We start from the raw sequence: 12,237 nt of genomic DNA, 5'->3' as shown, positions 1-12,237 counted from the left end.
GCAAACCACACACGCAACCACCTTGGCAGCATGTAAGTTCAGGCTTGGTAGTAAGTGAATAACTATTAATTTGACAAACATTTATTGAGCATCTACTATGCCTCAGTAATTATCCTAGATACTGGGACATCATGGTTGGGTGCTATGCATATATTTAATTCTGTATGTATGCCTTCTTTCCCCACCTATTTGGAAAGCTCCTAGAAGATCAATTTAATATTTCTTTGCACTTTTCCACTAGATGCCTGGGACAATGTCATTTACGTAACAGCCCCTTGGTAAAAATATATTCGGTAATTGGATGAATATTTCTGTCATTCCCTTTCTGTAAGTAAACATGGAAGGTTGATTACTGGCCAGTCCCATTGCCCACTTAAAGGCAGGCTCTACCTGGACCTCTTTCTTCTCGTACCAAGCTGCCCTGGCTACTTCTCCATAGCATAAGGCACACCAGGTCTTAGCTGTGTTTCCACCAACCTTCTTCCTTTTGCCCTCTCCTTCTGCTAATAGCTTGGTGGAAACACTTGGTTGTCCCTGAGACACCAAGTGCCATGGAAACACTCTGGTGAAAAGGTCCGCTTCCTCCCTGACCTTGGGCGAACGGCTTGACCTCCTTGTGTTTCCTTTGCTCTGCCCCTAAAATGGGAATCCTGATAATGATTGGTCAAGGGCTTTGACATCCTTCTTTCCCAAGTCTAAGTGGAAATTATCCCTAATTAAGAGTAAAGATAAGCTGAGCTCCTTGAATGAGTCCGCTCTGCTCCTGGGGAAAGGCAAGCCCATTTCAGCTGCTTAGTGAGAGAAAGCTGCTTGTGCTTAAGATGCTTTTAGTCACGCTTCCTCCTGGGCAAACCATAGCTGGCAAATGCTGGTTTATTCCTAAGAAACTTTATCTAGAAAGTACACAAAATCACATCTCAGATCCCTACCTCATCAACTGCTCTCTTTCAAAAGATCAAAATCGTCAGGATAAACAGAGTAGATTATACATGTGCCCTTAGCAATTTTACAGTAGTCTGAAAAACATAAATAGGAATAAAAAATAGTTATTTTTAAACAACTTTCGTATAAATTGGTCATCTCATAGATTCAGTTGGAAAGAAAAGATGTGCCATTCTAGGGGCATTTTGGGCTAAAAGCAGGTACCCCTACTCCTGCCCTTCTTTCCTGATCCCGAGTTTGCCCCTGTGATGAACAGTGCTGTTTATAGGAAAGCCAGTCTGTTTACTGCACACCTGCAACACCCAAGCCGTAATTCTCAATGGCATTTTAGTGCCTCTGTCATTGCCTAGACTAAAGGGCTCAGCGTACAAATATAAATCTGCTACTTCAGATAGGATGGTTTACAGAACTGACCTGATATTGGCAGCTTAGGAATAGCAAACTAGGCCTTAACCAAGAGATTGGTACAGACATGCACATCCGAAACAAACAGGCGAGGATTTGGAATGAAGAAGGATGCACATTTTAGAACAGCTTGTGAGCTGCTGTGCTTATGGAAACTGCAGCAAGAGATGCAGTGGGACTAAAATCAGCCAGAAGACACAAGGCAAGCATGCATAAAATAATCGCATTGTGGTCGTGTGCCAGAATTCAAAGCAGGCAGGGGCATGTTACTGTTGTGGGAAGGCTTTCTGTAACCATTTCGAATATACATTCAAAGATGAGTACTTCGGGAGATGTAACAGAAAAGGGAAAATCCAAAGATTTTGCTACTCAAGGAAGGGCACAGAGAGAGGATTCCCTAAGGACTGGAAACTAAATAAAAATATGCATGCTGTGGTTGCCGATAATAGAGACTCAGGCTGTGAGAAGGGGCTAGCCGGTTTAGAGATACAGTATTCAGCATATTCGGTATGGGCAAGAGTGATAGAAAAATAATCTGGTTAACACCCCAGGTGGAGGCTGAGATGCTACAGATGCAGCTGGATACAGGATCAGCAGTGTCCATCATCTTATGGCAGGGATGTGGAATATCCTTCAAAAGTGGTAAATTGATGGAGACAGACCAGCTAAAGATGCATGTTTAAGAGAAGGAAAAAAAGGAATCTCCTTAAGTAACTGCAAAAAAAAAAAAAAACAAACAAACAACAAAAAAAACCCAGCACCTAGCATCAGATACACGTGCTCAGGAGAATGCAAGCTCCAAACATTTTGTTCCTGTGAATAACTCCTTAAAATTCAGCTAAGCTGGCACTATTTTAACATAATTCACTCACCCCCACTGACCAATAGACCAATAGCTGGACAGCTAAGCAGCTTTTGAACATGAACCTGAAATATCCTACAGAGCGGAAGCAGCAGTTTAAGCCGACTGAAAATAAACATGGCTCCCATCAGGCACAGATTGTATATTATGCCATCTGGTCGGAAATAAAAAATGACTTGAAGAATTAAAGGTTGCTTTAAAAGATCTCATGGGAAATGGAGAGTTGAACTTTTCCTCTTTTGGTTAATAAAGCTTGATAATGCTATCATTTATGTCTGAGCAGATCATGGAACTTGTAAATGGAAAATCTGACAGCTCACTGTGGAGCCCAAAGTGGTTTCCTCACAGAGGTGGCGTGGTTAGGGGACCCACCACTGGCACACTGGAAGGAGATGCACCGACTCCAGCTCTCCCTGGCTGTCTTGCCATGGCAGAGTTAGGGCATCTCTCTGAATCTCAGGTACCTTTTGTCTCCGTTTGCAAATTAAAGAAAACATCAGTAGCCCTTTCCACCTCCTAATGGTGTTATGAAGATCAAAATGAGAAAACATTGTGGAAGTACTTGGTAAGTTGTGAAACACTGTACGAAAGATGGGCTTCCATGAAAATGTACTAGGTTAGGTTGACAGAAAAGGCTTAGCTTCAGCTGGATGTTGGAAAAGGAACTCAGTGACATTGGAAGCACAGACAGAGTGAATCTCAACAACTGTGTTTAAGAACCAACCTGCAAAGTAACCTTCTCTCTGGACACAACTTCATACAGCAGGTACACAGGAAGGAAACGTAGATGCAAGAAAACTTTAGAGAAGAAAAGAAATAGTTTAGAATTTATTTTTGCCTTAAACGCCTTATAAACTTATGTGCACCATTCGATGTTGCATCTGCCTTACTTTCAAATCACCTATAAGATATTTGATTCTCCTAAGCAAACTTTTCATCTTACATGATTGAAAATCTCCGCAGTTGATTCTTTCAGTTTGGTTGATTCTAACTTCCTCAGAAAAAGGAAACAGTGGCATAAGTTTTAAGGAGCTCATCATTTATTCGTTCAAACCTGTGACATGACAGCCTGCTCCACCAATCAATGCCCAGTGGAGAAACTTTCCGAATCACTATCATTTGCCCAGGTTCCAAAGATTCATTTGTATTTTTTTAGAGTGTGGTAATTAAATTGCAAAGATCCCTTCTGTCCCAAGGATGCTCCTTGACATTCAGATAATGCTTAACTATGCTGAGAGGTACAGCAAGTGATTATAAAGAAAATTTAGTTAGTAGCTGTGGGGTTGTATAGAAGGTGCAGTATGTAAGTAGCTGGAAATGAGTCTGTTTTCATTCTAGTTGAGTTCTTTTTGGAGGAGTGCCTTAATTAGAAGAAACTCAATTTTAACATAGTGGAATAACACACACAGAGCCTGGACCAGAGGTATTAGCTTGAGAACACACATTCTTTGGTACAGACCACCCATGGATAGAAAGATAAATTATTATATTTGACCCATTTCTATACAATTAATTCAAATGAAAAAAATTACATGAGAGGAAGATGCTTAGGAATCATTTCACTAACAATAATGCAATGATAGTCATGTCTGGGTATTTCATCACTATAAGAATTGATATTTAAAAACAAACTAAGAATTGATGGTGAATAGAGCTGCCTAACTTACATTCCTATAACACCTTGCAGTTTATAAGGTGACTTCACACAGGTCGTTGGATTTTCATGCTGCGGGAGGATGGGCTTTGGAGGACCAACTTAGGTTCAAAATCTACTTCTCCCACTAAATAGCTGTATGGCTTGAGAAAGAAATTTAACATCCCTGAGCCTCGGTTTTCCTCATCTGTGAGAAGGTGATAATAACAGCTTCGGGGGGTCATTTTGTTGATTAAATGGGCTAATGTTGCTAGTACCCCCGGTGCAGGTGTAGGTGCTTGAAATGTTAACTCTCCTCTCCCTTTGTGAAAGTTGATGAGTTTAGACAGCCTTTGGAAACTGAATTTGAATGAATCAATAGGAAAAACTCCATCTGGAATTTCACTGATTCCACTGAACAGAGGGACACTACAGTTCTAAAGCAAAGCATAGAGTTAGTACCTCGTGATAAATTATGGATTGCTTTTTCTCTCTCCTAGCAATGCACCTAATGCAGGCGTTAATATTAATGAATGCAATGGAAGCTCCATTCGGGAAGGGTCTGTATCCCCAAAGCTTGATCAGTAACTGGAGCTAGTAGATGCTCAATGAACATCTGTGGAACAAATAAATGAACAAATGCCTCCTGACCCCCGTAGTGTCTTTTCTCTTCCCTACCCTTTACAACCAGTTTTGGCCATTCCTATAATTTACACCCATACCTTTAAAATATACTTTTTTTCATGGATTTTCCTACCTTCTCGCAAAAGGTTGAGAGGACTTCCTCATCTAGACTAACAAAAACAGGTTTGTCATTTAATTTTCTGTAGACATTCCCAGTGCAGAACAGCTGCTCTCTACAGATGAGCATGCAGCAAGCTGTATGGTCCCTGCCCTTGGGAGCGTCCATGCAAGGGAGTCCGTCTGCAGAGTTTCTGGCATGATCCTCATCTCCCACGGATGGACTCGCTACGGCCTTTCTCCTCTGTGCCATTGACACTGTCCTTCTTCGAAGGAGACCTTCACTGCTTCCTGGTTCCAGCAGTTGATAGTCACACCAGCTTTTGATTCAGAAATGTTTCACCAGGAGAAGGATATGGGCCTGTTTTCCAAATTAACTCTAACGGTTACGTGGGAAGTGACAGCTCCTTTAATGCCACTTCCGATTTCCCAATGTTGGATTTTACAAATCAAGGGAAAGTGATATTTGTCTGGTAAATGTCCTCATGCACATGGTTGTTTTTAAGACGTATTTGAGGGACAGAGGGGCAAAAACTGCACTAGTAAAGGAATTAAGCCTTATACAGAGGGCAGCAACCTGTTTATTGATTGTTTTAGTATTCCTAATAACCCGTTCTCTGATTCACACCATCCAATATCCAAACCAGGTGAAATGGCCATTTAAACAACATAACATAATTTCAAAAAAAAAATCAAGAAAATATAGAGTGATGGTGGGGAATCTTCAGTTGTTCACTGCTAATGGTGTGTCTTCAGTATTACAAGACTTCAAGGCAATTCACGAGATGTCAGAGAAGAGAGACTGAAGAACACAAACCTGCATTTTTGTTATAGTATATAACACAAGTCAGACTATTTGTTAATATTTTAAAGAGATTTTGCATTTATTAAGTATTCCATTTACATATACTGTCATAGGTCCGCATTTACAAATGTTGCTGCTTTGCATGCATTTTCAGATTGAGAAAATGCAAAGCTAATGGGCTCAGCTTCCTGACATTCCACCCCCTCTCGGTGAAAGGGTTCCCTTAAAAATCAACAGCTAAAAAATAAATTGGCTTGGGCATTTTTAGAGGAAAGATCAGAACAAACGTTGCTTTTTCTTTTCTTTTTCCTTTGAGGTCTGCATATAATTCGATATTTTAAAATTGAAAAATGTGCTGCCTCATGGACACGCCAAAATCATGGCCTTTGGAAATTTTGGAAAAAGAAAAGAAAAGGAAACTTTTTCTTAAAATGTGGGTGTGCAATATAGGAATGAATGTGTAGTCAAAATATGCTCTACATATAAATTCATCAGAATTTCCAGCATGATGATCTATTAAGCGTTAGAGTTTTAAGTCCATTTAAAAGGTCAAAGCTCCAAGTACTGAGCTGAGATCCTCTTCAGGGCAGCACCTAGTAAGTGATAACTTGCAGGATTCATAGTCGTTAAACCACCATTGACAGTAGAGTTCAGATGAGTTCTGAGGAAGCTATTCTAGCCAGTTGGAGAAGTAATGCATGTATTTAAAATACATTAAGTATTGTTATGCAGCCACTCATTGCTTTCAACAAAATAAAATGCTTTTAAAAACTGCCTGAACCGTGACCAGGGTTCTGCCGAGCACGGTGTCTGATTCTCAATAAATATCTAATGAATGAAATAAAGCTTTGCTAATGTTGATTAAAAAAAATTAAAACCAAGCCTAAGGAGTTGTTACACCTCTGAGCAAGTGGAAATCCACAGAGCAAATGAAAGGGTTTTGTCTGGGGCCCTGACCATCCTGCGGGCTGAAATGGACCGTACTTAAGGTTGAAGAGCCGAAACGCACCAAGCAAGAAGTGTGCCCTCCTGTCTTCTCAGAACTGTAGCTGACCCGAAATAACACCCGCCAGCTCAAGTTCGGAATTTCAGAGCAAGGGCTGGGTGCGGGATAGAATTTCAACCTCAGCCTTTGGCCGGCACAACTGACTTTTGTACGTTCCACCCGACGACTCCTCCCCGAGCCCCGAGCTTTGTGCCGACTCTTCTTAAGTTACGCGGAGTTAGAGCAAAAGGGTATCTCAGATGGAGCTGAAATGACTTCCTTGCTTAGGCGCTCAAGGTAGTCTTTCATTTCTCCCTCTCTCCCTTCCTGCCCCGGGGAAATGAAATGCTGAGAAGGAAATTTTAGGGTGAAGATGAGGGGTCCGTGACTGCAGAGCGGCAGAGCCGAGGTTTGACGACGCCTGTCTGCGGGCGGCGGAGCAGGCGCTCCCAGGCGCTCCGGGAAGTGTGGGGAGAGCTAGGACACGTCTCCGGGCGGGTTACCGAGGCGCCCTCGGGCCCACGGCGGCGGCCGCGGCAGCCGGGAGCTCCGGGCAGAGGCGAAGGGGCTGCGGAGGCGGATCCGCGAGCGAAAGCACCAAAGCCCCGCCTGATGGTTAGACCCCAGAGAGCGAGTGCGCGCCCCCTGCGCCGCCGCCGCCTCTTTCCCGCGCGCCCTGGAGTTGCTGGGCCTGGCTCCGAGCATTCCCGCCCGGGGAGGGGGCCCCCTCGCTCCTCCTGGGACTGGAGGATTTAACTCGCTGCCCGCTCCTAGCTTCCCTTTGCTCTCCGACGGCGGGCCCCCTCTAAGCAGCCCCCCAAAGCGCCCGAGACACCCTACTCCCGTGGGAGGCCTCACGGTGCTGGGGCGACGACAGAAGAGGGAGCGAGGACTGTGCCCAAACCCTGCAGAGGACCAGGAGTGGAAGTGAAGATGGGGAAGCGGGGCCTGCAAAGTCCCCCTGTCCCGGTGGAGCGTGGACGCGCCAAAAGGAGAGGAGGGAATGAAACGCCTGTCTGCCTTCGCCCCCAAACTTCGGGACCGGCCCCGCTGGCATCTGCGATCGTCGGCAGGGAGGCCGTGGGTGTGAAGGGCACCCTGGATGCGACCCCGCAGAGGCAGGGGGTGGGTGGGCAGCAGAGGCCCCGGCCCGCGCTCGGCCGCCGGCGCCACCCTGCGCGGCCGTTCGGTGCCCACTGGGCCGGGTAATTAGGCGCCCCGCCATGTTGTCTTCGCAGCCCTACACTCTGTGGGGCTCGGCATTGGGAAGCGCAATGTCGTCAGTCTGCAGGGAGCGGCCAAATGACAGCGCGCTCGGGCGCCCCGGCGCCCGAGTCTCGGCCGCGCAGCCCTGCCGGGCGCCCGCAGAGCAGGCCGAGCTGCCACCATGCGCGCGCTTTTGCCGGCTCCGGCGCCCGGTCTATTGCTGTGGCTCGCGCGGGGTGGAATAGGGAGGCTGAGTGGTCCCAACGCCCTGTCCCCCCCCCCCGCCCCCCACCCCCCACCCCCCACCCCCGAGAGGCCCCGAGGGAGCCCTGGGGGTCTGGGACGAGCTGGGGGAAGAGACCTGTTGAAAACTCTTAAAGCTAACTTGAAAGACAATCAAATCGCCGGAGCAAAACCCTCTCTCCAATTCGATATTTTGAAATGTCATAAACGCTGCATTGCAGTAAGATTGCGGCTCCCTTAAATGGGCCAATAATTTCCAGCTCTCGCACAAATTCCTCCAACCGGGGATTTCAATGTAAAGCAATTCAAATAAGTAAAAAGCACTTTATTGCTATTCGAAAATTCGCATGCATTTATTCTGCTTAAAATTTGATATAGGGCATTTTTTTTGTATTCCCATTTATCGCTTGCCAAGAAATAATTAAGAATAGGAGCTCGAAGATTAATTTTAAATAAAAAATCTTCTCAAATGAAAATGTCAGGTCATAAAAATTCCTTTTAAATCATAACAGCATATAAATCTTTGAAATTAACCATGTAATTACAATGTCTATCAACTTTTACCTTGAGCTTTGAGCCTCTCTTTTTAATCTTCCATTCTTTTTTAATGAATAGCTATTTTGAAATTAAAAAGTACTGTTCATTACACATGCCCCACTATAATAGGGTTTTTATCATATTTGCTCTATGTAAAAATACTTGCTACTTTGTAATTATTCACACGCCGATCCTTTCCTATATTGAGTAGAAAATAAAAAATGAAATAGAAGTCAAAGGTGCTTTAGAGCTGAATGATTTACACAATTCATTAAGGACGGTGATTTTTCAGTTAGCATCAGATTAAATGGTTACTTACTCTCAAATAGCCCTTGGGGAGTTGAATTGCTGGGTAGCAAACAGATTAAAGTTTGCATTGAAAGAAAAATTGAATTCAGAGGTAATCAATAGCATAATAGGGGCAGTGAGTGGTGCCTGCTGCCTGAAATGAAATTACCATATTTTTAATCTTAATTTTCCACTCTGTTTATCTGACAGTGTGGATGTGCAATCCAAACAGATAATGAGAGAGTGGGATATTGACACTGCTGTCCTCTGGAGTGCTTGTTTTCAGTGATTAAATGCTGTGATCTGTGATTACTTTGTGCAAGGATGTCGGGGCTGCTGGCCAGAACCATGGGAGGGGCACTCACTCAGCAGCTGTAGCTCCCGGCTCTCCCAGGTCCTAATGTCTGAAATTCATTTTCCATCGGCAGTACTGAAAAAATAAAGATTACCTATTTATATATATACCTCGGCTGCACAAATTACAATAATTAATCCCATTATTATTGTTGTCCTGACTCAAAAACGTTTAATTAGATCGATACAAAGGGAACCCTCTCTGCAAGTTTTGTATTAATGAGCCAACAAACTTGCTTCTTATAGGAAGATGTGAGTTATAGAAAGCAGTACGTCAGGACACTTTGAAGAGAAAGTGTATTATCATTAGAGAAGCAGTAGAGAGAAGAAAACCAGGGCCATTGTTAAAGGCATCCAGCCCCGGGGGCTGCAATTATATAACAAGCTGTGATAATTTTTAAAAATGCAGATAGTCTTCTTTGGGTATTGGGAGAAAGTCCACTTGTACATTTAATTAAATTAATATCTCTAGCCAAATAACAAAAATACCCAATCACAAAATTTTAAAGTTATATAAATCCTGTATTTTCTAAATTCATTATCTTTTGATATCTAAATGCCCCTTGGGGTTAGTATAGTTCAGACAAATACCCTATGTAGAAAGCATTATTCCATTTTTGCAATGAGGAAATTTACAATGCTTCATTTTAGATAATGTATTATGGATGCGTCATTTGAATCTGAATTCACTTAATCCTGCTATGGGAATAGATTGACAATAGATGATGTTCATCTACCACTTACACCAACAACTTGCAATGTACTGCCTACTTTTGCTTTCTCTGGGTAAAGTCTGCGTGTGTTTGGAGAGTTTGGTAATTATGCATCGTTAATTAATTTATCCTCTCTTTATACATATGTGGACCCGAATAAAAAGACATGAAGAGAAAGAGTGATGGGAAGCACTGGCTGTCTGATGATAGATTATTACACAGCATTTATTTCTCCAAATTGGAGAGTAGTCACAACGAAAAATGATAGTGCCCAACCTCATTCGGTCATTCCTTAACCTTGGGTAGCTGTATTGTCTTCAATTTCTAATGCATATAATAACTTTATTTTTTTCTCAGTCATTTCTGATATGCACTAATCTAGTAGAGGGAAGAGAGCGATAGGCTAAGTACTCAGAAATGAAAAGTGCAAAATAACTTGGTGAAGAAGTGAAGGAGCTCCATGACTGACTGTCCATTCAAGTTTATTAACTTCCTGATTTGCATTCCTCCCGCAAATCCCCAACTCCCCCAAAGAGTCAAGTTGTTGAAACTGGAAAGTTTTAATAAAGTAATATTTTAACTCTTGAATGGCCCCAGGCAACTCTGCTCTTCGTACACATGTTTACTGGGTAAAGAAATTGGAAGGCATGTATTCGGAGAAATATTGACTGATGACTGTCGCTTTGTTTCGTATTTTAAGCATAGACTACAGATTTTCCCTCATGTTATATAAAACCACAATGAGAATTGTACGTCTTGGTTTTACCACTTGCTTTAGATATGCTGCATGCTGTGTTATTTTGTAAATTGCTCTAAAGAAAGGGGACGTTACATCTACAAAATAAATGAATATAGTCAAATCCCAATGAGTCTATACAGTAATGCTGAAACGAGCTCAAAACTTTTGCTTAGAGTCTTTAAAAAATCACAAAAAGATGTATCAGGCAGATTAACCGTTTGGACTGATTCTTTCACATAGAATTGTAGTACCATTTTGACAATTTATTCAGTATACAGGAAAATCCATAAACTTGAATATAAACTGCACCCAGGCCTGTCTTCATTACAACAAACTCATCCAATTTTTTGATAACTTGCATTGTGTCCTTTAAAAAATTTTTTTATCAATACTTAAAAATGCTGATTCTTATAGCTGTGGAATGTAGCTGATACATATTCATTGACGTGGAAAGTAGTCAAAGTGCTATTTGAACTTTTTTCCCTATCCCTTGACTACCTCTATAATCCAACTGAAACCTAGGTTTTCTAAGGATACAAAAGGCTCCCTTCCCCCTATACCTGCAGTCACCATTCGAAGTTTATTGAGCTCTGGAGCACACAAAGAAAGAGAAAATCCAAACCAATCTCTTTCCTTTCACTTTCTAAATCCTGACATGGTCCATCACCTTTTAAAAATAGTGAGCTGGCCTTCCCCAAAAAGGAGAAAGGAAACCAAATCTCATGGAAAACAATGGGAGAAGGATAATCTAATCTTTAAATAAGGAGACGTTGCTGAAAGCTTAAGAAGGGTGAGTTTCACACTGATGTCACCTTCTCCTGAAAAATGTGAGCCCTCCAGGAGGTGAAGAGGGAAATATTAATGCCATTAATCCATTGTCCCCGAATTCTCCCTAAATAGATGGAATTTGAAGGAAGGCTCTAGGTCACAAGAAGTGGAAGTATTCATGGAAAACAAATGGTTTGCTCCTGACTGGAGTTTAGTTTGTTCAACCATTTACAAGCCAGTCCTGGGAAAACCTAAATGTTTCAATGAACCACACACACACACAAACACACACACACACAAATGAGTAGCCGTTTCTTCCTATAGGTAATCCAAGCCTTCCTTCCAATGCCAGTTTTTTGCAAGCCAGAGAAGAAAGAAAATGTCCTTATCACAGACTCTGGATAATTATGCAGATCATTCTGGATATTTCTGGACTCAGGATAATTCTGGAAATGAAAGTCCAATTTGGGGCACCACTAGGAGGCCTAACGTCTCCTATATATTTTATGGTAAGGAAACAGACCCCAAAAAGTTTTCTTCAGGGAATGCTGGCTCTACTAGACCCAGCTTGACGGCGCCAAATACTTTCATGAATTTTCTTTCACCTCTGGAAGCCAGAGGTGTTTTGGTTAACTTTTGAAGTCTATACTTCCTTGTAGCATTAGGCAGAACCTTGGCAGCAAGAACTAGAAAATAAAGCTCCAGTCATGCAAAAAGAGGAGTGACAATTTCTATAGAGTGAAGGGGAGGAGTAAACTGTGGGCTTCCTAAAACCTGCTTGGGCACACATCTGAGTTATTTATTGCTCTATCATCAGTCTCTAGCACAGTGCCTGGCACATGGTAGATATTGATTATTTGGTTAATAAATGAATATACAAATACAGCAAGAGTTTGCGAACTGTCAGATTTGAATTTAAGCATCGTTAATAATCCAGACCTCAAATGTTTAAGTTATAAGAAAAGGCCAAGATTCTCAGGGCTTGCGGCATTCCCTAGCTTCACTCTATCTAAAAG

This window comes from Equus asinus, chromosome 11 (genome assembly GCF_041296235.1).
Source record: "Equus asinus isolate D_3611 breed Donkey chromosome 11, EquAss-T2T_v2, whole genome shotgun sequence".
In the NCBI taxonomy this organism is placed as follows: Eukaryota; Metazoa; Chordata; class Mammalia; order Perissodactyla; family Equidae; genus Equus; species Equus asinus.
The sequence above is the reverse complement of the archived record's forward strand: the minus strand, read 5'-3'. Positions refer to the sequence as shown.